This window comes from Falco cherrug, chromosome 21 (assembly GCF_023634085.1).
Source record: "Falco cherrug isolate bFalChe1 chromosome 21, bFalChe1.pri, whole genome shotgun sequence".
Taxonomy (NCBI): domain Eukaryota; kingdom Metazoa; phylum Chordata; class Aves; order Falconiformes; family Falconidae; genus Falco; species Falco cherrug.
This window is the reverse complement of record NC_073717.1, coordinates 1359746-1382513: the sequence shown is the minus strand read 5'-3', so window position 1 is coordinate 1382513 and position 22768 is coordinate 1359746.

Genomic DNA, 22768 nt, shown 5'->3' with positions numbered 1-22768 from the left:
CGTCCTAGCCCACCACGGCCCGTCCAAGCCCACCACAGCCCGTCTCCGCTCACCACAGCACGTACCAGCCTGTCTCAGCCTACCACAGCCCGTCCCAGCATGTCCCAGCCCACCGCAGCCCGTCCCAGCCCATCACAGCTCGCCCCAGCCCGTCACAGCTCGTCCCAGACCTTCCCAGCCCACCACAGCATGTCCCAGGCCCCCACAGCCCACGACAGCCCGTCCCAGCCCACGACAGCCCGTCCCAGCCCACGACAGCCTGTCCCAGCCCACCACAGACCACTACAGCACACCACAGCCTACCGCAGCCCACCACAGCCCGTCCCAGCCCGTCACAGCTCGTCCCAGCCCGTCACAGCTCGTCCCAGCCCGTCCCAGCCCACCACGGCTCGTCCCAGCCCACAACAGACCACCACAGTTCGTCCCAGCCTGCCACAACCCGTCCCAAACCGCCATGGCCCGTCCCAGCCCACCATGGCCCGTCCCGGCCCACCACGGCCCGTCCCGGCCCACTACGCCCCGTCCCGGCCCACCACAGCCCGTCCCGGCCCACCACGGCCTGTCCCGGCCCACCACAGCCTTTCCCAGCCCACCACAGCCCGTTCCAGCCCACCACAGACCGTCGCAGCTCACCACAGAAAGTCCCAGCCCATCCCAGCCCACCACAACCCGTCCCAGCTTACCACAGCCCACCACAGCCCGTGTCAGCCCGTCCCAGCTCACCACAACCCACCACAGCCCGCTCCAGCCCGCCACAGCCCGTACCAGCCCACCACAGCCCGTCCCAGCCCACCACAGCCCGTGCCATCCCACCATGGCCCGTCCCAGCTTGTCGCAGCCCACCACAGCGCGTCCCAGCCCACCACAGCCAACCACAGCCAGTCCCAGCCCGTCCCAGCCCACCACAGCCCGTCCTAGCCCATCCCAGCCTACCACGGCCCGTCCCAGCCCACCACGGCACATCACAGCCCGTCCCAGCCCTCCACAGCACACCACAGCCCACTACAGCCCATCCCAGCGCACCACAGCCCGTCCCAGCCCACCACAGCCCACCACAACACGTCCCAGCCTGTCCCAGCTCATCCCAGCCCACCATAGCCCACCACAGTTTGTCCCAGCCCACCACAGGCCACTACAGCACACCACAGGCCACTACAGCACACCACAGCCCGTCACAGCTCGTCCCAGCCCGTCACAGCTTGTCCCAGCCCTTCCCAGCCCACCACAGCATGTCCCAGGCCCCCACAGCCCACGGCAGCCCGTCCCAGCCCACGACAGCCCGTCCCAGCCCACGACAGCCCGTCCCAGCCCACCACAGCCCGTCCCAGCCCATCACAGACCACTACAGCACACCACAGCCTACCGCAGCCCACCACAGCCAGTCCCAGCCCGGCACAGCTCGTCCCAGCCCGTCCCAGCCCACCACGGCCCGTACCAGCCCACCACAGACCACCACAGTTCGTCCCAGTCCTCCACAACCCGTCCCAGCCCGCCACGGCCCGTCCCAGCCCACCACGGCCCGTCCTGGCCCACCACGGCCCGTCCCGGCCCACCACGGCCCGTCCCGGCCCACCACGGCCCGTCCCGGCCCACCGCGGCCCGTCCCGGCCCACCGCGGCCCGTCCCGGCCCACCGCGGCCCGTCCCAGCCCACCGCGGCCCGTCCCAGCCCACCGCAGCCCGTCCCAGCCCACCGCAGCTCGTCCCAGCCCACCGCAGCCAATCCCAGCCCGTCCCAGCCCATCCCAGCCCACCGCAGACCGTCCCAGCCCACCGCAGACCGTCCCAGCCCACCACAGCCCCTTCCAGCTGTCCCAGCAAATCCCAGCCCACCACAGCCCGTCTCAGCTCACCACAGCGCGTCCCAGGCCACCACACCCACCACAGCCCGTCCCAGCCCATTCCAGCCCACCACAGCCCACCGCAGCCGGTCCCAGCCCACCACAGCCCACCACAGCCCACCACAGCCAGTCCCAACCCACCACAGCCCACCACAGCCTGTCCCGGCCCACCAGAGCCCATCCCGGCTTACCACAGCCCGTCCCGGCCCACCACGGCCCGTCCCGGCCCGTCCCAGCCCACAGCCCGTCCCAGCTCACCACATCCCGTCCCAGACCTTGCCAGCCCACCACAGCCCACTACAGACCGTCCCAGCCCGTCCCAGCCCGTCCCCACCCACCACAGCACGTCCCCACCCACCACAGCCCGTCCCTGTCCACCACATCCCGTCCCAGCCCACCGCAGCCCATCCCAGCCCACCACAGTCGACCACAGCCCGTCCCAACTCACCACAGCCCACCACAGCCCGTCCTGGCCTACCAGAGCCCGTCCCGGATTACCATGGCCCGTCCCAGCGAACCACAGCCCGTCCCAGCACACCACAGCCCGTCCCTAGCCCAACACAGCCCGTCCCAGCCCGTGCCAGCCCATCCCAGCCCGTCCCAGCCAACCACAGCCCGTCCCCGCCCGTCCCAGCCCACCACAGACCAGCACAGCCCGTCCCAGCACACCACAGCCCGTCCCAGCCCGTCACAGCCCGTCCCAGCCCACCACAGACCGTCCCAGCCCACCACAGCCCGTCCCAGCCCACCACAGATCATCCCAGCCCACCACAGACCGTTCCAGACCACCACAGCCCGTCCCCGCCCACCACAGCCCGTCCCATCCCACCACAGCCCGTACCAGCCCACCACAGCCCGTCCCAGCCCACCACAACCCATCCCAGCTCGTTCCAGCCCACCACAGCCCGTCTCAAGCTCAGCAGAACCCACCACAGCCCACCACAGCCCGTCCCAGCCCGTCCCAGACCACCACAGCCCACCACAGCCCGTCCCAGCCCACCACAGCCCGTCCCAGCCCGTCCCAGCTCATCCCAGCCCATCACAGCTGGTCCCAGCCCACCACAGCCCGTCCCAGCCCACCACGGCCCGTCCCTGATTACCACGGACCGTCCCGTCCCACCACTGCCCGTCCCGGCCCACCACGGCCCGTCCCGGCCCACCACGGCCCATATCAGCCCACCACGGCCCATCCCAGCACACCACGGCCCGTCCCAGCCCACCAGGGCCCACCACGATAGATCTCAACCCACCACAGCCTGCCACAGCCCACCACAGCCCTCCACAGCCCTCCACAGCCCGCCCCAACCCACCACAGACTGTCTCAGCTCATCACAACCCAACACAGCGCACTACAGCCCGTCCCAACCCACCACAGCCCGGCCCAGCCCACCACAACCCGTCCCAGACCACCACAACCCACCATAGCCCGTCCCAGCCCACCACAACCCGTCTCAGCCCGGCCCAGCCCACCACATCGTGTCCCAGCCCACCACAGCCCGTCTCAACTCACCACAGCCCGTCCCAGACCACCACAGCGCGTCCACGCCCACCACAGCGCGTCCACGCTCACCACAGCACGTCCTAGAACACCACAGCCCGTCCCAGCCCACCACAGTGCGTCCCAGCCCACCACAGCGCGTCCCAGCCCACCACAGCACGTCCCAGCCCACCACAGCGCGTCCCAGCCCACCACAGCCCGTCCCAGCCCACCACAGCCCGTCCCAGCCCACCACAGCCTACAACAGCACGTCCCGGCCCACCAAAGCCCGTCCCAGCCCACTACGGTCCACCACGGCCCGTCCCGGCCCACCATGGTCCGTCCCGGCCCACCGTGGCCCACCTCAGCCCACCACTGCCCGTCCCAGCCCACCACTGCCCGTCCCAGCCCACCACAGCCCGTCCCAGCCCGTCCCAGCCCACCACAGGCCTTCCCAGCCCCTCCCAGACCCCCAGAGCCGGCCCAGCCCGTTTCAGCCCCTCCCAGACCGTCTCAGCTCACCACACCCCACCACAGCCCATCCCAGCCCACCACGGCCTGTTCCAGCCCACCAGGGCCCGTCCCAGTCCACCAGAGCCCGTCGCAACCTACCACAGCTTGTCCCGGCCCACCATAGCCCGTCCCAGCCCACCACAACCCGTCCCAGCCCACTGCGGCCCATCCCAGCCCACCACAGCCCGTCTTAGCCCGACCCAGCCCCCCACAGCCCGTCCCAACCTACCACAGTTCACCACGGCCCATCCCAGCCCACAATGGCCCACCACGACCCACCACAGCCCGTGCCAGCCCACCACAATTCGTCCCAGTGCACCACAGCGCGTCCCAGCCCACCACAGCCCGTCACAGCCTACCACAGCCCGTCCCGGCACACCACAGCCCGTCCCGGCCCACCAGAGCCCGTCTCAGCACACCACAGCCCGTCCCGGCTCACCACAGACCGTTCCGTCCCACCACAGCCTACCACAGCCCGTCCCAGCCCACCACAGCCCGTCCCAGCCCACCACAGGCCACTACAGCACACCACAGGCTACCGTAGACCACCACAGCCCGTCCCAGCCCACCACAGCCTGTCCCGTCCCAGCACAGCCCACCACAGCCCGTCCCAGCCCGCCACAGCCCGTCCCAGCCCACCACAGCCCACCATAGCCCAATACAGCCCACCACAGCCCGTCCCAGCCCGTCCCAGCCCATCTCAGCTCACCACAACCCACCACAACCCGTCCAAGCCCACCACAGCCCATTACAGCTCTTTCCATCCTGTTCCAGCCCAGCAGAGCCCGTTCCAGCCCACCAGAGCCCACCAAAGCCCATCCCCGCCCAACACAGCCCGTCCCCGCTCACCACAGCCCGTCCCAGGCCACCACAGCCCTTCCCTGCTCACCACAGCCTGTCCCCGCCCACCACAACTTGACCCGGCCCACTACAGCCCGGCCCGGCCCACCACGGCCCGTCACGGCCAACCAAGGCCAGTCCTGGCCCACCACGGCCCGTCCTGGCCCACCACGGCCCGTCCCAGCCCACCACAGCTTGTCCCAGCCCACCACGTCCGACCACAGCCCACCACGGCCCACCACAACCCACCACGGCTTACCACAGCCCACCACAGTTCACCACGGCACACCACGGCACGTCATAGCCCACCACAGCCTGTCCCAGCCCACCACGGCCCACCACAGCCCACCACGGCCCACCGCATCCCGTCCCAGCCCACCACAGCCCGTCCCAGCCCACCACAGCCCATCCCAGGCCACCACAGCCGGTCCCAGCCCGTCACAGCTCGTCCCAGCCCATCACAGCCCGTCCCAGCCCACCACGGCCCGTCCCTGATTACCATAGCCCGTCCCGGCCCACCACGGCCCGTCCCGGCCCACCACGGCCCGTCCCAGCACACCACGGCCCACCACGACAGATCACAACCCACCACAGCCTGTCCAAGCCCACCACAGCCCTCCACAGCTCTCCACAGCACGTCCCAACCCACCACAGACTGTCTCAGCTCATCACAACCCAACACAGTGCACCAGAGCCCATCCCAACCCACCACAGCCCGGCCCAGCCCACCAAATCGTGTCCCAGCACACCAAAGCCCGTCTCAACTCACCACAGCCTGTCCCAGCCCACCACAACCCACCACAGCCAAACACGGCCCACCACAGCCCGTCCCAGCCCACCACAGCTTGTCCCAGCCCACCACAGCCCGTCCCAGCCCACCACAGGACACTACAGCACACCACAGCCTACCGCAGACCACCACAGCCCGTCCCAGCCCACCACAGGCCTTCCCAGCCCCTCCCAGACACCCAGAGCCGGCCCAGCCCGTTTCAGCCCCTCCCAGACCGTCTCAGCTCACCACACCCCACCACAGCCCATCCCAGCCCACCACGGCCTGTTCCAGCCCAGCAGAGGCCCTTCCAGTCCACCAGAGCCCGTCCCAACCTACCACAGCTTGTCCCGGCCCACCATAGCCCGTCCCAGCCCGCCACAGCCCGTCCCAGCCCACTGCGACCCGTCCCAGCCCACCACAGCCCGTCTTAGCCCGACCCAGCCCCCCACAGCCCGTCCCAACCCACCACAGTTCACCACGGCCCGTCCCAGCCCACAACGGCCCACCACGACCCACCACAGCCCGTCCCAGCCCACCACAATTCGTCCCAGTGCACCACAGCGCGTCCCAGCCCACCACAGCCCGTCCCGGCACACCACAGCCCGTCCCGGCCCACCACAGCCCGTCACGGCCCACCACAGCCCGTCACGGACCACCAGAGCCCGTCTCAGCACACCACAGCCCGTCCCGTCCCACCACAGCCCGTCCCGTCCCACCACAGCCCGTCCCGGCCCACCACAGCCCGTCACGGCCCACCAGAGCCTGTCTCAGCACACCACAGCCCGTCCCAGCCCACCACAGCCCATCCCGTCCCACCACAGCCCACCACAGCCCGTCCCAGACCACCACAGCCCAATACAGCCCACCACAGCCCAATACAGCACACCACAGGCTACCGTAGACCACCACAGCCCGTCCCAGCCCACCACAGCCCATCCCGGCCCACCACAGCCCACCACAGCGCGTCCCAGCCTGCCACAGCCCGTCCCAGCCCGCCACAGCCCAATACAGCCCACCACAGCCCAATACAGCCCACCACAGCACGTCTCAGCTCACCACAACCCACCACAGCCCGTCCAAGCCCACCACAGCCCATTACAGCTTACCACAGCCCGTCCCAGCCCACCAGACCCCGTTCCAGCCCACCAGAGCCCACCAAAGCCCGTCCCCGCCCACCACAGCCTGTCCCCGCTCACCACAGCCCGTCCCAGCCCGTCCCAGGCCACCACAGCCCTTCCCTGCTCACCACAGCCTGTCCCCGCCCACCACAACTTGTCCCCGCTCACTACAGCCCGGCCCGGCCCACCACGGCCCGTCATGGCCAACCAAGGCTGGTCCTGGCCCACCACAGCCCGTCCCAGCCCTTCCCAGCCCACCGCAGCGCGTGCCAGCCCACCACAGCCCGTCCCAGCCCACCACAGCCCGTCCCAGCCCACCACAGCGCGTCCCAGCATAGCACAGCGCGTCCCAGCCCACCACAGCCCGTCCCAGCCCACCACAGCCCGTCCCAGCACACCACAGCCTACAACAGCACGTCATAGCCCACCAAAGCCCGTCCCAGCCCACTACAGTCCACCACGGCCCGTCCAGGCCCATCACCGCCCGTCCCGGCCCACCATGGTCCGTCCCGGCCCACCGCGGCCCACCTCAGGCCACCACTGCCCGTCCCAGCCCACCACTGCCCGTCCCAGCCCGTCCCAGCTCGTCCCAGCCCATCACAGGCCTTCCCAGCCCCTCCCAGACCCCCAGAGCCGGCCCAGCCCGTTCCAGCCCCTCCCAGACCGTCTCAGCTCACCACACCCCACCACAGCCCATCCCAGCCCACCACGGCATGTTCCAGCCCACCAGAGCCCGTCCCAGTCCACCACAGCCCGTCCCAACCTACCACAGCTTGTCCCGGCCCACCATAGCCCATCCCGTCCCACCACAGCCCGTCCTGGCCCACCAGAGCCCGTCTCAGCACACCACAGCCCGTCCCGGCCCACCAGAGCCCGTCCCAGCCCACCATAGCCCAATACAGCCCACCACAGCCTGTCCCAGCCCGTCCCAGCCCATCTCAGCTCACCACAACCCACCACAGCCCGTCCAAGCCCACCACAGCCCATTACAGCTTACCACAGCCCGTCCCAGCCCACCAGAGCCCGTTCCAGCCCACCAGAGCACACCAAAGCCCGTCCCCGCCCAACACAGCCCGTCCCAGCCCGTCCCAGCCCACCACAGCCCTTCCCTGCTCACCACAGCCTGTCCCAGCCCACCACGTCCGACCACAGCCCACCACGGCCCACCACAACCCACCACGGCTTACCACAGCCCACCACAGTTCACCACGGCACACCACGGCACGTCATAGCCCACCACAGCCTGTCCCAGCCCACCACGGCCCACCGCATCCCGTCCCAGCCCACCACAGCCCGTCCCAGACCACCACAGCCCGTCCCAGCCCTCCACAGCCCGTCTCAGCCCACCACAGCCCACCACAGTTTGTCCCAGCCCACCACAGTCCGTCCCAGCCCACCACAGCCTATCCCAGCACACCACAGCCCGTCCCAGCCCGTCCCAGCCCGTCCCAGCCCACCACAGCCCGTCCCAGCCCACCACAGCCCGTCCCAGCCCACCACAGCTCGTCCCAGCCCACCACAGCCCATCCCAGAACACCACAGCCTACCACAGCACGTCCCGGCCCACCAGAGCCAGTCCCAGCCCACCACAGCCCATCCCAGCCAACCACAGCCCGTCCCAGCCCACCACAGCCCGTCCCAGCCCTTCCCAGCCCACCACAGCGCGTCCCAGCCCACCACAGCGCATCCCAGCCCACCATAGCGCATCCCAGCCCACCACAGCGCATCCCAGCCCACCACAGCCCACCACAGCTTGTCCCAGGCCACCAGAGCCCGTCCCACCCCACCACAGCCCGTCCCAGCCCACCAGAGCCCACCACAGCTTGTCCCAGCCCACCACAGCCCGTCCCAGCCCACCACAGCCCGTCCCAGGACACCACAGTCCGTCCCAGCCCACCACAGCCCACCACAGCCCGTCCCAGCCCACCACAGCTCGTCCCAGCCCACCACAGGCCACCAAATCCCGTCCCCGCCCACCACAGCCCATCCCCGCCCACCACAGCCCGTCCCCGCCCACCACAGCCCGTCCCTGCCCACCACAACTTGTCCCCACACACTACGGCCCTTCCCGGCCCACCACGGCCCGTCCCAGCCAACCAAGACCGGTCCCGGCCCACCACAGCCCATCCCAACCCACCACAGCCTGTTCCAGCCCACCACAGACCGTGCCCGCCCACCACAGCACACCCAAGCCCGTCCCAGCCCACCACAACCCGTCACCGCCCACCACAACCCGTCACCGTCCACCACAGCCCGTCCAAGGCGTCCCAGCCCGTCCCAGCCCATCTCAGCCCGTCCCAGCCCACCAGAACTCGTCCCAGCCCACCACAGCTCGTCCCAGCCCACCACAGCCCGTCCCAGCCCACCACAGCCCGTTCCAGCCCACCACAGCCCACCAAAGCCCGTCCCCGCCCACCAAAGCCCGTCCCCGCCCACCACAACACGTCACCGCCCACCACAACCCGTCCAAGGCGTCCCAACCCGTCCCAGCCCATGTCAGCCCGTCCCAGCCCACCACAACTCGTCCCAGCCCACCACAGCCCGTCCCAGCCTGTCCCAGTCCATTGCGGCCCACCACATCCCGTCCCAGCCCGTCCCATCCCACCATAGACCACCACAGCTCGTCCCATCCCACCACAGCCCACCACAGCCCGTCCCAGCCCGTCCCGGCCCACCACAGCCCGTCTCAGCCCGATCCAGCTCACCACAGCCCGTCCCAGCTCACCACATCCCGTCATAGCCCCCCACAGCCCATCCCAGGACACCACAGCTCACCACAGTTCACCACGGCCCGTCCCAGCCCACAACGGCCCACCGCGGCCCACCACAGCCCGTCCCAGCCCACCACGGCCCGTCCCAGCCCACCACGGCCTGTCCCAGCCCACCACGGCCCGTCCCAGTTCGTGCCAGCCAATACCAGCCCACCACAGCCCGTGCCAGCCTGTCCCAGCCCACCACAGCCCTTCCCAGCCCACCACATCCAGTCCCAGCCCACCAAAGCCCACGACAGCCCGTCCCACCCCACCAGAGCCCACCACAGCTTGTCCCAGACCACCACAGCCCGTCCCAGCCCGTAACAGCCCACCACAGCCCGTCCCAGCCCACCACAGCCCGTCCCAGCCCACCACAGCCCTTCCCAGCACACGACAGCCCATCCCAGCACACCACAGCCTACCACAGCACGTACCGGCCCACCAGAGCCTGTCCCAGCCCACCACAGCCCGTCCCAGCCCACCACAGCCCGTCCCAGCACACCACAGCTTGTCCCCGCCCACCACAACTTGTCCCCGCCCACTACAGACCGGCCCGGCCCACCACAGCCCGTCACGGCCAACCAAGGCGGGTCCTGGCCCACCACGACCCGTCCCAGCCCACCACAGCCCGTCCCAGCCCTTCCCAGCCCACCACAGCGCGTCCCAGCCCACCACAGCGCGTCCCAGCCCACCACAGCGCGTCCCAGCCCACCACAGCCCGTCCCAGCCCACCACAGCCCGTCCCAGCCCACCACTGCCCGTCCCAGCCCACCACAGCCCGTCCCAGCCCGTCCCAGCTCGTCCCAGCCCACCACAGGCCTTCCCAGCCCCTCCCAGACCCCCAGAGCCGGCCCAGCCCGTTTCAGCCCCTCCCAGACCGTCTCAGCTCACCACACCCCACCACAGCCCATCCCAGCCCACCACGGCCTGTTCCAGCCCACCAGAGCCCGTCCCAGTCCACCAGAGCCCGTCCCAACCTACCACAGCTTGTCCCAGCCCACCATAGCCCATCCCGGCCCACCACAGCCCGTCCCGGCCCACCAGAGCCCGTCTCAGCACACCACAGCCTGTCCTGGCTCACCGCAGCCCGTCCCGTCCAACCACAGCCCACCACAGCCCGTCCCAGCCCACCACAGCCCGTCCCAGCCCACCACAGCCCGTCCCAGCCCACCACAGGCCACTACAGCACACCACAGGCTACCGTAGACCACCACAGCCCGTCCCAGCCCACCACAGCCTGTCCCGTCCCACCACAGCCCACCACAGCCCGTCCCAGCCCGTCCCAGCCCATCTCAGCTCACCACAACCCACCACAGCCCGTCCAAGCCCACCACAGCCCATTACAGCTTGCCACAGCCCGTCCCAGCCTACCAGAGCCCGTTCCAGCCCACCAGAGCCCACCAAAGCCCGTCCCCGCTCACCACAGCCCGTCCCAGCCCGTCCCAGGCCACCACAGCCCTTCCCTGCTCACCACAGCCTGTCCCCGCCCACCACAACTTGTCCCCGCCCACTACAGCCCGGCCCGGCCCACCACAGCCCGTCACGGCCAACCAAGGCCGGTCCTGGCCCACCACGGCCCGTCCCTGCCCACCACAGCTTGTCCCAGCCCACCACGTCCGACCACAGCCCACCACGGCCCACCACAACCCACCACGGCTTACCACAGCCCACCACAGTTCACCACGGAACACCACGGCACGTCATAGCACACCACAGCCTGTCCCAGCCCACCACGGCCCACCACGGCCCACCGCATCCCGTCCCAGCCCACCACAGCCCGTCCCAGACCACCACAGCCCGTCCCAGCCCACCACAGCCCGTCCCAGCCCACCACAGCCCTTTTCAGCCCACCACAGCCCACCACAGCTTGTCCGAGCCAACCAGAGCCGGTCCCAGCCCACCACAGCCCGTCTCAGCCCACCACAGTCCACCGCAACTTGTCCCAGCCCACCACAGCCCGTCCCAGCCCACCACAGCCCGTCCCAGCACACCACAGCCCGTCCCAGCCCTTCCCAGCCCGTCCCAGCCCGTCCCAGCCCACCACAGCCCGTCCCAGCCCACCACAGCCCGTCCCAGCCCACCACAGCCCATCCCAGCACACCACAGCCTACCACAGCACGTCCCGGCCCACCAGAGCCAGTCCCAGCCCACCACAGCCCATCCCAGCCAACCACAGCCCGTCCCAGCCCACCACAGCCCGTCCCAGCCCTTCCCAGCCCACCACAGCCCGTCCCAGCCCTTCCCAGCCCACCACAGCTTGTTCCAGCCCACCACAGTCCGTCCCAGCCCACCGCAGCCCGTCCCTGGACACCACAGTCCGTCCCAGCCCACCACAGCCCGTCCCAGCCCACCACAGCCCACCACAGCCAACCACAGCCCGTCCCAGCCCACCACAGCCCGTCCCAGCCCTTCCCAGCCCACCACAGCACGTCCCAGCCCACCACAGCGCATCCCAGCCCACCACAGCGCATCCCAGCCCACCACAGCCCGTTTCAGCCCACCACAGCCCACCACAGCTTGTCCCAGCCCACCAGAGCCCGTCCCAGCCCACCAGAGCCCACCACAGCTTGTCCCAGCCCACCACAGTCCGTCCCAGCCCACCGCAGCCTGTCCCAGCCCACCATAGCCCGTCCCAGCTCACCACAACCCACCAAAGCCCGTCCCCGCTCACCACACCCCGTCCCCGCCCACCACAGCCCGTCCCCGCCCACCACAGCCCGTCCCCGCCCACCACAGCCCGTCCCTGCCCACTACAACTTGTCCCCGCCCACCACAACTTGTCCCCACCCACTACTGCCCTTCCCGGCCCACCACGGCCCGTCCCAGCCAACCAAGACCGGTCCCGGCACACCACGGCACGGCCCAGCCCACCAAAGCCCGTTCCAGCCCACCAAAGCCCTTCCCCGCCCACCACAACCCGTCACCGCCCACCACAACCCGTCCAAGGCGTCCCAGCCCGTCCCAGCCCATGTCAGCCCGTCCCAGCCCACCACAACTCGTCCCAGCCCACCACAGCCCGTCCCAGCCTGTCCCAGCCCACCACAGCCCGTCCCAGCCTGTCCCAGTCCATTGCGGCCCACCACATCCCGTCCCAGCCCGTCCCATCTTACCATAGACCACCACAGCTCGTCCCAGCCCACCACAGCCCACCACAGCCCGTCCCAGCACGTCCCAGACCGTCCCGGCCCACCACAGCCCGTCCCAGCCTTTCCCAGCCCACCACAGACCATCCCGGCCCACCACGGCCCACCACAGCCCACCGCAGTCCGTCCCAGCCCAGCACAGCCCGTCCCAGCCCAGCACAGCCCGTCCCAGCCCAGCACAGCCCGTCCCAGCCCAGCACGGCCCACCACAGCCCACCACGGCCACCCACAGCCCACCACGGCCACCCACAGCCCACCACGGCCCACCACGGCCCCTTCCAGACCAACACAGCATGTCCCAGCCCTCCACAGCCCGCCACAGACCATCTCAGCCCACCACAGCCCGTCCCAGCTCACCATAGCCCACCACAGCCCGTCCCGGCCCCCCACAGTGCGTCCTTGCCCACCACAGCCCGTCCCAGCACACCACAGCCCATCCCCGCATACCACAGCCCGTCCCAGCGCACCACAGCCCATCCCAGCCTGCCACAGCCCACCACAGACCGTCCCAACCCACCGCAGCCCGTCCCAGCCCACCGCAGCCGGTCCCAGCCCGTCCCAGCCCACCGCAACCCGTCCCAGCCCATCGCAGCCCGTCCAAGCTCACCACAGCCCGTCCCAGCCCACCGCAGCCCGTCCCAGCCCACCGCAACCCGTCCCAGCCCACCGCAACCCGTCCCAGCCCACCGCAACCCGTCCCAGCCCACCGCAGCCTTTCACAGCCCACCACAGGTCACGACACCCCACCACAGCCCGCCACAGCCCTCCACAGCCCAACCCAGCCTACCACAGCTTATCCCAGCACACCACAGCTCGTCACAGACCACCACAGCCCACCACAGGCCACCACGGCCCATCTCAGCCTACTACAGCCCACCACAGCCCGTCCCAGCCCATCACAGATGATCCCAGCAAACCACAACCCGTCCCAGCCCACCGCAGCCCGTCCCAGCCCACCACAGCCCGTCCCAGCCCACCACAGCCCGTCCCAGCCCACCACAGCCCGTCCCAGCGCACCACAGCTTATCGCAGTCCACCACAGCCCGTCCCAGCCATTCACACATGACCCCAGCAAACCACAGCCCGTCCCAGCACACCGCAGCCCGTCCCAGCCCACCACAGCCCGTCCCAGCCTGTCCAAGCCCGTCCCAGCCCACCACAGCCCTTCCCAGCACACCACAGCCCGTCCCAGCCCGTCCCAGCCCGTCCCAGCCCATCACAGCCCGTTCCAGATCACCACAAACCGTTCCAGCCCACCACAGCCCACCACAGCCCTTCCCAGCCTGTCCCAGCTCACTACAGACCGTCACCGCACACCACAGCCCTTCACAGCCTGTCCCAGCGCACCACAGCCCATCACCGCCAGCCACAGCCCGTCCCCGCACAACACAGCCCGTCCCAGCCCAACACAGCCCGTCCCAGCCCGTCCCAGCCCACCACAGAATGTCCCAGCCCACCACAGCCCGTCCCGGCCCACCACAGCCCGTCCCAGCCCACCACAGCCCATCCAGGCCCACCACAGCCCATCACAGCCCGCCCCAGCCCACCACAACCCGTCTCCGCCCACCACAGACCATCCCCGCCCACCACAGCTCATCCCCGCCCACCACAGCCCATCCCAGCCCACCACAGCCCGTCCCGGCCCACCACAGCCCGTCCCGGCCCACCACAGTATGTCCCAGACCACCAGAGCCCGTCCCAGCCCACCACAGAATGTCCCAGGCCACCACAGCCTGTCTCAGCCTATCCTAGCCCGTCCCAGCCCACCACAGCCCTTCACCGCCCACCACAGCCCGTCCCTGCTCCTCCCAGCCCGTCCCAGCCCACCACAGAATGTCCCAGCCCACCACAGACCGTCCCAGGCCGTCTCCGCACACCACAGCCCGTCTCCGCCCACCACAGCCCGTCCCCGCCCACCACAGCCCGTCCCCGCCCACCACAGCCCGTCCCCGCAAACCACAGCTTGTCCAAGCCCACCACAGCCCGTCCCAGCCCAACCACAGCCCGTTCCAGACGACCAGAGCCCACCACAGCCCACCACAGAATGTCTCAGCCTATCCCAGCCTGTCCCAGCCCGTTCCAGCCCGTCTCAGCCCACCACAGACCGTCCCAGCCCACCACAGACCGTCCCAGCCCACCACAGACCGTCCCCGCCCACCACAGCCCGTCCCCGCCCACCACAGCCCACTACGGCCCACCATGGCTCGCCATGGCTCACGACAGCCCACCACAGCCCACCACAGCCGGTTACAGCCTGTCCCAGCCCGTCCCGGCCCACCGCGGCCCGTCCCGGCCCACCTGTGTTAGGAACAGTATCTCACCTTCTTGATTTTGGCACCTCCTTTCGCTATGATGTTCTTGTGGAACTGTTTGCAGATGGGGACAGAAATAGAAAAGCTGTTTTCAACCTAAGGGAGAAAGGAAGGGAGACCTGAAGATTACACTGTCGTGGCAAGGGAGGCCCGACTTCAGGAGCTCTGATAAACGAGCTTTTGAAAACAGACCCAAGGAAGTTCTCTATACGAGGGACTTTTGTAAGACTAAACAAAGGCAAGGACGTTCCCCTATAGCCTTCCCATAACAGGTACTACCCCCTGCCTCCATTCAGCCAAAACAGCGCCGACAGCTCCCTCCTCTTGAGGTGTTTTAGCTCTACCCAAGCCAGTAGAGCTCTGCTTTGCCCCAGGGTTATCCAGGCACGTAGAAGGGAAGAGCAGGCAGACCTCCTTACCAGGTCTGCCACCATCTTTTCCATCGCAGCCCACCACAGCCCGTCTCAGCTCACCACAGCCCTTCCCAGCCCACCACACCCACCACAGCCCGTCCCAGCCCACCACAGCCCGTCCCACCCCACCACGGCCCATCCCGGCCCCCCATGGCCCGGCCCGTCCCGGCCCGTCCCACCACGGCCCACCAGAGCCAGTCCCGGCCCATCCCAGCCCGTCTCGTCCCATCCCAGCTCGTCCCGTCCCGTCCCAGAACAGCCCGTCCCGTCCCAGCCCACCACAACCCGTCCCGTCCCTTCCCAGCACAGCCCGTCCCAGCCTGTCCCGTCCCGTTGCAGCTCGTCCCGTCCCGTCCCAGGCCTTCCCAGCCCACCGCAGCCCGTCCCAGCCCGTCACAGCTCGTCCCAGCCCGTCCCAGGCCTTCCCAGCCCACCCCAGCCCGTCCCAGCCCACCGCAGCCCGTCCCCGCCCACCGGAGCCCGTCCCCGCCCACGAAAGCCCGTCCCAGCTTACCACATCCCGTCCCAGCTTACCATAGCCCATCACAGCCCACCACGGTCCACCACAGCGCACCACAGCCTGTCCCAGCCCACCATGGCCTGTAACAACCCACCACGGCCCCTCCCAGCCCACGAAAGCCCGTCCCGGCCTACTACGGCTCGTCCCAGACCACCGCAGCCCGTCCCAACCCACCGCAGCCCGTCCCAGCCCGTCCCAGCCCACCGCAGCCCGTCCCAGCCAACCTTAGCCCGTCCCAGCACACCACAGCCCGTCCCAGCCCACCTTAGCTCGTCCCAGCTCACCACGGCCCGTCCCAGCACGTCCCAGCCCACCACAGCCCGTCCCAGCCCACCACAGCCTGTCCCAGCCCACCACAGCCCGTCCCAGCCCACAACAGCCCGTCCCAGCCGTCCACAGGCCACTACAGCACACCACAGGCAATTACAACACACCACAGCCCGTCACAGCTCGTCCCAGCCCTTCCCAGCCCACCCCAGCATGCCCCAGGCCCCCACAGCCCACGACAGCCCATCCCAGACCAAGACAGCCCGTCCAAGCCCACCACAGACCACTACAGAACACCACAGACCACTACAGAACACCACAGCCTGCCACAGCCCACCACAGCCCTCCACAGCCCTCCACAGCCATCCCCAACCCACCACAGACTGTCTCAGCTCATCACAACCCAACACACCCCACCACAGCCCGTCTCAACTCACCACAGCCCGTCCCAGACCACCACAGCGCGTCCACGCCCACCACAGCGCGTCCACGCTCACCACAGCACGTCCTAGACCACCACAGCCCGTCCCAGCCCACCACAGTGCGTCCTAGCCCACCACAGCGCGTCCCAGCCCACCACAGCGCGTCCCAGCCCACCACAGCGCGTCCCAGCCCACCACAGCCCGTCCCAGCCCACCACAGCCTACAACAGCACGTCCCGGCCCACCAAAGCCCGTCCCAGCCCACTACGGTCCACCACGGCCCGTCCCGGCCCACCATGGTCCGTCCCGGCCCACCATGGTCCGTCCCGGCCCACCGTGGCCCACCTCAGCCCACCACTGCCCGTCCCAGCCCACCACTGCCCGTCCCAGCCCACCACAGCCCGTCCCAGCCCGTCCCAGCTCGTCCCAGCCCACCACAGGCCTTCCCAGCCCCTCCCAGACCCCCAGAGCCGGCCCAGCCCGTTTCAGCCCCTCCCAGACCGTCTCAGCTCACCACACCCCACCACAGCCCATCCCAGCCCACCACGGCCTGTTCCAGCCCACCAGGGCCCGTCCCAGTCCACCAGAGCCCGTCGCAACCTACCACAGCTTGTCCCGGCCCACCATAGCCCGTCCCAGCCCACCACAACCCGTCCCAGCCCACTGCGGCCCATCCCAGCCCACCACAGCCCGTCTTAGCCCGACCCAGCCCCCCACAGCCCGTCCCAACCTACCACAGTTCACCACGGCCCATCCCAGCCCACAATGGCCCACCACGGCCCACCACAGCCCGTCCCAGCCCACCACAATTCGTCCCAGTGCACCACAGCGCGTCCCAGCCCACCACAGCCCGTCACAGCCTACCACAGCCCGTCCCGGCACACCACAGCCCGTCCCGGCCCACCAGAGCCCGTCTCAGCACACCACAGCCCGTCCCGGCTCACCACAGACCGTTCCGTCCCACCACAGCCTACCACAGCCCGTCCCAGCCCACCACAGCCCGTCCCAGCCCACCACAGGCCACTACAGCACACCACAGGCTACCGTAGACCACCACAGCCCATCCCAGCCCACCACAGCCTGTCCCGTCCCAGCACAGCCCACCACAGCCCGTCCCAGCCCGCCACAGCCCGTCCCAGCCCACCACAGCCCACCATAGCCCAATACAGCCCACCACAGCCCGTCCCAGCCCGTCCCAGCCCATCTCAGCTCACCACAACCCACCACAACCCGTCCAAGCCCACCACAGCCCATTACAGCTCTTTCCATCCTGTTCCAGCCCAGCAGAGCCCGTTCCAGCCCACCAGAGCCCACCAAAGCCCATCCCCGCCCAACACAGCCCGTCCCCGCTCACCACAGCCCGTCCCAGGCCACCACAGCCCTTCCCTGCTCACCACAGCCTGTCCCCGCCCACCACAACTTGACCCGGCCCACTACAGCCCGGCCCGGCCCACCACGGCCCGTCACGGCCAACCAAGGCCAGTCCTGGCCCACCACGGCCCGTCCTGGCCCACCACGGCCCGTCCCAGCCCACCACAGCTTGTCCCAGCCCACCACGTCCGACCACAGCCCACCACGGCCCACCACAACCCACCACGGCTTACCACAGCCCACCACAGTTCACCACGGCACACCACGGCACGTCATAGCCCACCACAGCCTGTCCCAGCCCACCACGGCCCACCACAGCCCACCACGGCCCACCGCATCCCGTCCCAGCCCACCACAGCCCGTCCCAGCCCACCACAGCCCATCCCAGGCCACCACAGCCGGTCCCAGCCCGTCACAGCTCGTCCCAGCCCATCACAGCCCGTCCCAGCCCACCACGGCCCGTCCCTGATTACCATAGCCCGTCCCGGCCCACCACGGCCCGTCCCGGCCCACCACGGCCCGTCCCAGCACACCACGGCCCACCACGACAGATCACAACCCACCACAGCCTGTCCAAGCCCACCACAGCCCTCCACAGCTCTCCACAGCACGTCCCAACCCACCACAGACTGTCTCAGCTCATCACAACCCAACACAGCGCACCAGAGCCCATCCCAACCCACCACAGCCCGGCCCAGCCCACCAAATCGTGTCCCAGCACACCACAGCCCGTCTCAACTCACCACAGCCTGTCCCAGCCCACCACAACCCACCACAGCCAAACACGGCCCACCACAGCCCGTCCCAGCCCACCACAGCCCGTCCCAGCCCACCACAGGACACTACAGCACACCACAGCCTACCGCAGACCACCACAGCCCGTCCCAGCCCACCACAGCCCGTCCCAGCCCTCCACAGCCCACCTCAGCCCACCACAGCCCGTCCCAGCCCACCACAGCCCGTCCCAGCCCACCACAGCCCGTCCCAGCCCGTCCCAGCCCACCACAGCCCGTCCCAGCCCACCACAGCCCGTCCCAGCCCACCACAGCCCGTCCCAGCCCACCACAGCCCATCCCAGCACACCACAGCCTACCACAGCACGTACCGGCCCACCAGAGCCCGTCCCAGCCCACCACAGCGCGTCGCAGCCCACCACAGCGCGTCCCAGCCCACCACAGCGCGTCCCAGCCCACCACAGCCCGTCCCAGCCCACCACAGCGCGTCCCAGCCCACCACAGCCCGTCCCAGCCCACCACAGCCCGTCCCAGCCCACCACAGCCCGTCCAAGCCCACCACAGCCCGTCCCAGCACACCACAGCTTACAACAGCACGTCCCGGCCCACCAAAGCCCGTCCCAGCCCACTACGGTCCACCACGGCCCGTCCAGGCCCATCACCGCCCGTCCCAGCCCACCACGGCCCGTCCCAGCCCACCACGGCCCGTCCCAGCCCTTCCCAGCCCACCACAGCGCGTCCCAGCCCACCACAGCCCACCACAGCCCACCACAGCCCGTCCCAGCCCACCACAGCCCGTCCCAGCCCACCACAGCCCGTCCCAGCACACCACAGCCTACAACAGCACGTCCCGGCCCACCGCGGCCCACCTCAGCCCACCACAGCCTGTCCCAGCCCACCACAGCCCGTCCCAGCCCACCACTGCCCGTCCCAGCCCACCACTGCCCGTCCCAGCCCGTCCCAGCTCGTCCCAGCCCACCACAGGCCTTCCCAGCCCCTCCCAGACCCCCAGAGCCGGCCCAGCCCGTTTCAGCCCCTCCCAGACCGTCTGAGCTCACCACACCCCACCACAGCCCATCCCAGCCCACCACGGCCTGTTCCAGCCCAGCAGAGGCCGTTCCAGTCCACCAGAGCCCGTCCCAACCTACCACAGCTTGTCCCGGCCCACCATAGCCCGTCCCAGCCCGCCACAGCCCGTCCCAGCCCACTGCGACCCGTTCCAGCCCACCACAGCCCGTCTTAGCCCGACCCAGCCCCCCACAGCCCGTCCCAACCCACCACAGTTCACCACGGCCCGTCCCAGCCCACAACGGTCCACCACGGCTCACCACAGCCCGTCCCAGCCCACCACAATTCGTCCCAGTGCACCACAGCGCGTCCCAGCCCACCACAGCCCGTCCCGGCACACCACAGCCCATCCCGTCCCACCACAGCCCGTCCCGTCCCACCACAGCCCGTCCCGGCCCACCACAGCCCGTCCCGGCCCACCACAGCCCGTCCCGGCCCACCACAGCCCGTCACGGCCCACCACAGCCCGTCTCAGCACACCACAGCCCGTCCCAGCCCACCACAGCCCATCCAGTCCCACCACAGCCCACCAAAGCCCGTCCCAGACCACCACAGCCCAATACAGCCCACCACAGCCCAATACAGCACACCACAGGCTACCGTAGACCACCACAGCCCGTCCCAGCCCACCACAGCCCATCCCGGCCCACCACAGTCCACCACAGCGCGTCCCAGCCTGCCACAGCCCGTCCCAGCCCGCCACAGCCCAATACAGCCCGCCACAGCCCAATACAGCCCACCACAGCCCGTCTCAGCTCACCACAACCCACCACAGCCCGTCCAAGCCCACCACAGCCCATTACAGCTTACCACAGCCCGTCCCAGCCCACCAGACCCCGTTCCAGCCCACCAGAGCCCACCAAAGCCCGTCCCCGCCCACCACAGCCTGTCCCCGCTCACCACAGCCAGTCCCAGCCCGTCCCCGCCCACCACAGCCCTTCCCTGCTCACCACAGCCTGTCCCCGCCCACCACAACTTGTCCCCGCTCACTACAGCCCGGCCCGGCCCACCACGGCCCGTCATGGCCAACCAAGGCTGGTCCTGGCCCACCACAGCCCGTCCCAGCCCTTCCCAGCCCACCGCAGCGCGTGCCAGCCCACCACAGCCCGTCCCAGCCCACCACAGCCCGTCCCAGCCCACCACAGCGCGTCCCAGCATAGCACAGCGCGTCCCAGCCCACCACAGCCCGTCCCAGCCCACCACAGCCCGTCCCAGCCCACCACAGCCCGTCCCAGCACACCACAGCCTACAACAGCACGTCATAGCCCACCAAAGCCCGTCCCAGCCCACTACAGTCCACCACGGCCCGTCCAGGCCCATCACCGCCCGTCCCGGCCCACCATGGTCCGTCCCGGCCCACCGCGGCCCACCTCAGGCCACCACTGCCCGTCCCAGCCCACCACTGCCCGTCCCAGCCCGTCCCAGCTCGTCCCAGCCCATCACAGGCCTTCCCAGCCCCTCCCAGACCCCCAGAGCCGGCCCAGCCCGTTCCAGCCCCTCCCAGACCGTCTCAGCTCACCACACCCCACCACAGCCCATCCCAGCCCACCACGGCATGTTCCAGCCCACCAGAGCCCGTCCCAGTCCACCACAGCCCGTCCCAACCTACCACAGCTTGTCCCGGCCCACCATAGCCCATCCCGTCCCACCACAGCCCGTCCCGTCCCACCACAGCCCGTCCCGGCCCACCACAGCCCGTCACGGCCCACCACAGCCCGTCACGGCCCACCAGAGCCCGTCTCAGCACACCACAGCCCGTCCCAGCCCACCACAGCCCATCCATTCCCACCACAGCCCACCAAAGCCCGTCCCAGACCACCACAGCCCAATACAGCCCACCACAGCCCAATACAGCACACCACAGGCTACCGTAGACCACCACAGCCCGTCCCAGCCCACCACAGCCCATCCCGGCCCACCACAGCCCACCACAGCGCGTCCCAGCCTGCCACAGCCCGTCCCAGCCCGCCACAGCCCAATACAGCCCACCACAGCCCAATACAGCCCACCACAGCCCGTCTCAGCTCACCACAACCCACCACAGCCCGTCCAAGCCCACCACAGCCCATTACAGCTTACCACAGCCCGTCCCAGCCCACCAGACCCCGTTCCAGCCCACCAGAGCCCACCAAAGCCCGTCCCCGCCCACCACAGCCTGTCCCCGCTCACCACAGCCCGTCCCAGCCCGTCCCAGGCCACCACAGCCCTTCCCTGCTCACCACAGCCTGTCCCCGCCCACCACAACTTGTCCCCGCTCACTACAGCCCGGCCCGTCATGGCCAACCAAGGCTGGTCCTGGCCCACCACAGCCCGTCCCAGCCCTTCCCAGCCCACCGCAGCACGTGCCAGCCCACCACAGCCCGTCCCAGCCCACCACAGCCCGTCCCAGCCCACCACAGCGCGTCCCAGCATAGCACAGCGCGTCCCAGCCCACCACAGCCCGTCCCAGCCCACCACAGCCCGTCCCAGCCCACCACAGCCCGTCCCAGCACACCACAGCCTACAACAGCACGTCATAGCCCACCAAAGCCCGTCCCAGCCCACTACAGTCCACCACGGCCCGTCCAGGCCCATCACCGCCCGTCCCGGCCCACCATGGTCCGTCCCGGCCCACCGCGGCCCACCTCAGGCCACCACTGCCCGTCCCAGCCCACCACTGCCCGTCCCAGCCCGTCCCAGCTCGTCCCAGCCCATCACAGGCCTTCCCAGCCCCTCCCAGACCCCCAGAGCCGGCCCAGCCCGTTCCAGCCCCTCCCAGACCGTCTCAGCTCACCACACCCCACCACAGCCCATCCCAGCCCACCACGGCATGTTCCAGCCCACCAGAGCCCGTCCCAGTCCACCACAGCCCGTCCCAACCTACCACAGCTTGTCCCGGCCCACCATAGCCCATCCCGTCCCACCACAGCCCGTCCTGGCCCACCAGAGCCCGTCTCAGCACACCACAGCCCGTCCCGGCCCACCAGAGCCCGTCCCAGCCCACCATAGCCCAATACAGCCCACCACAGCCTGTCCCAGCCCGTCCCAGCCCATCTCAGCTCACCACAACCCACCACAGCCCGTCCAAGCCCACCACAGCCCATTACAGCTTACCACAGCCCGTCCCAGCCCACCAGAGCCCGTTCCAGCCCACCAGAGCACACCAAAGCCCGTCCCCGCCCAACACAGCCCGTCCCAGCCCGTCCCAGCCCACCACAGCCCTTCC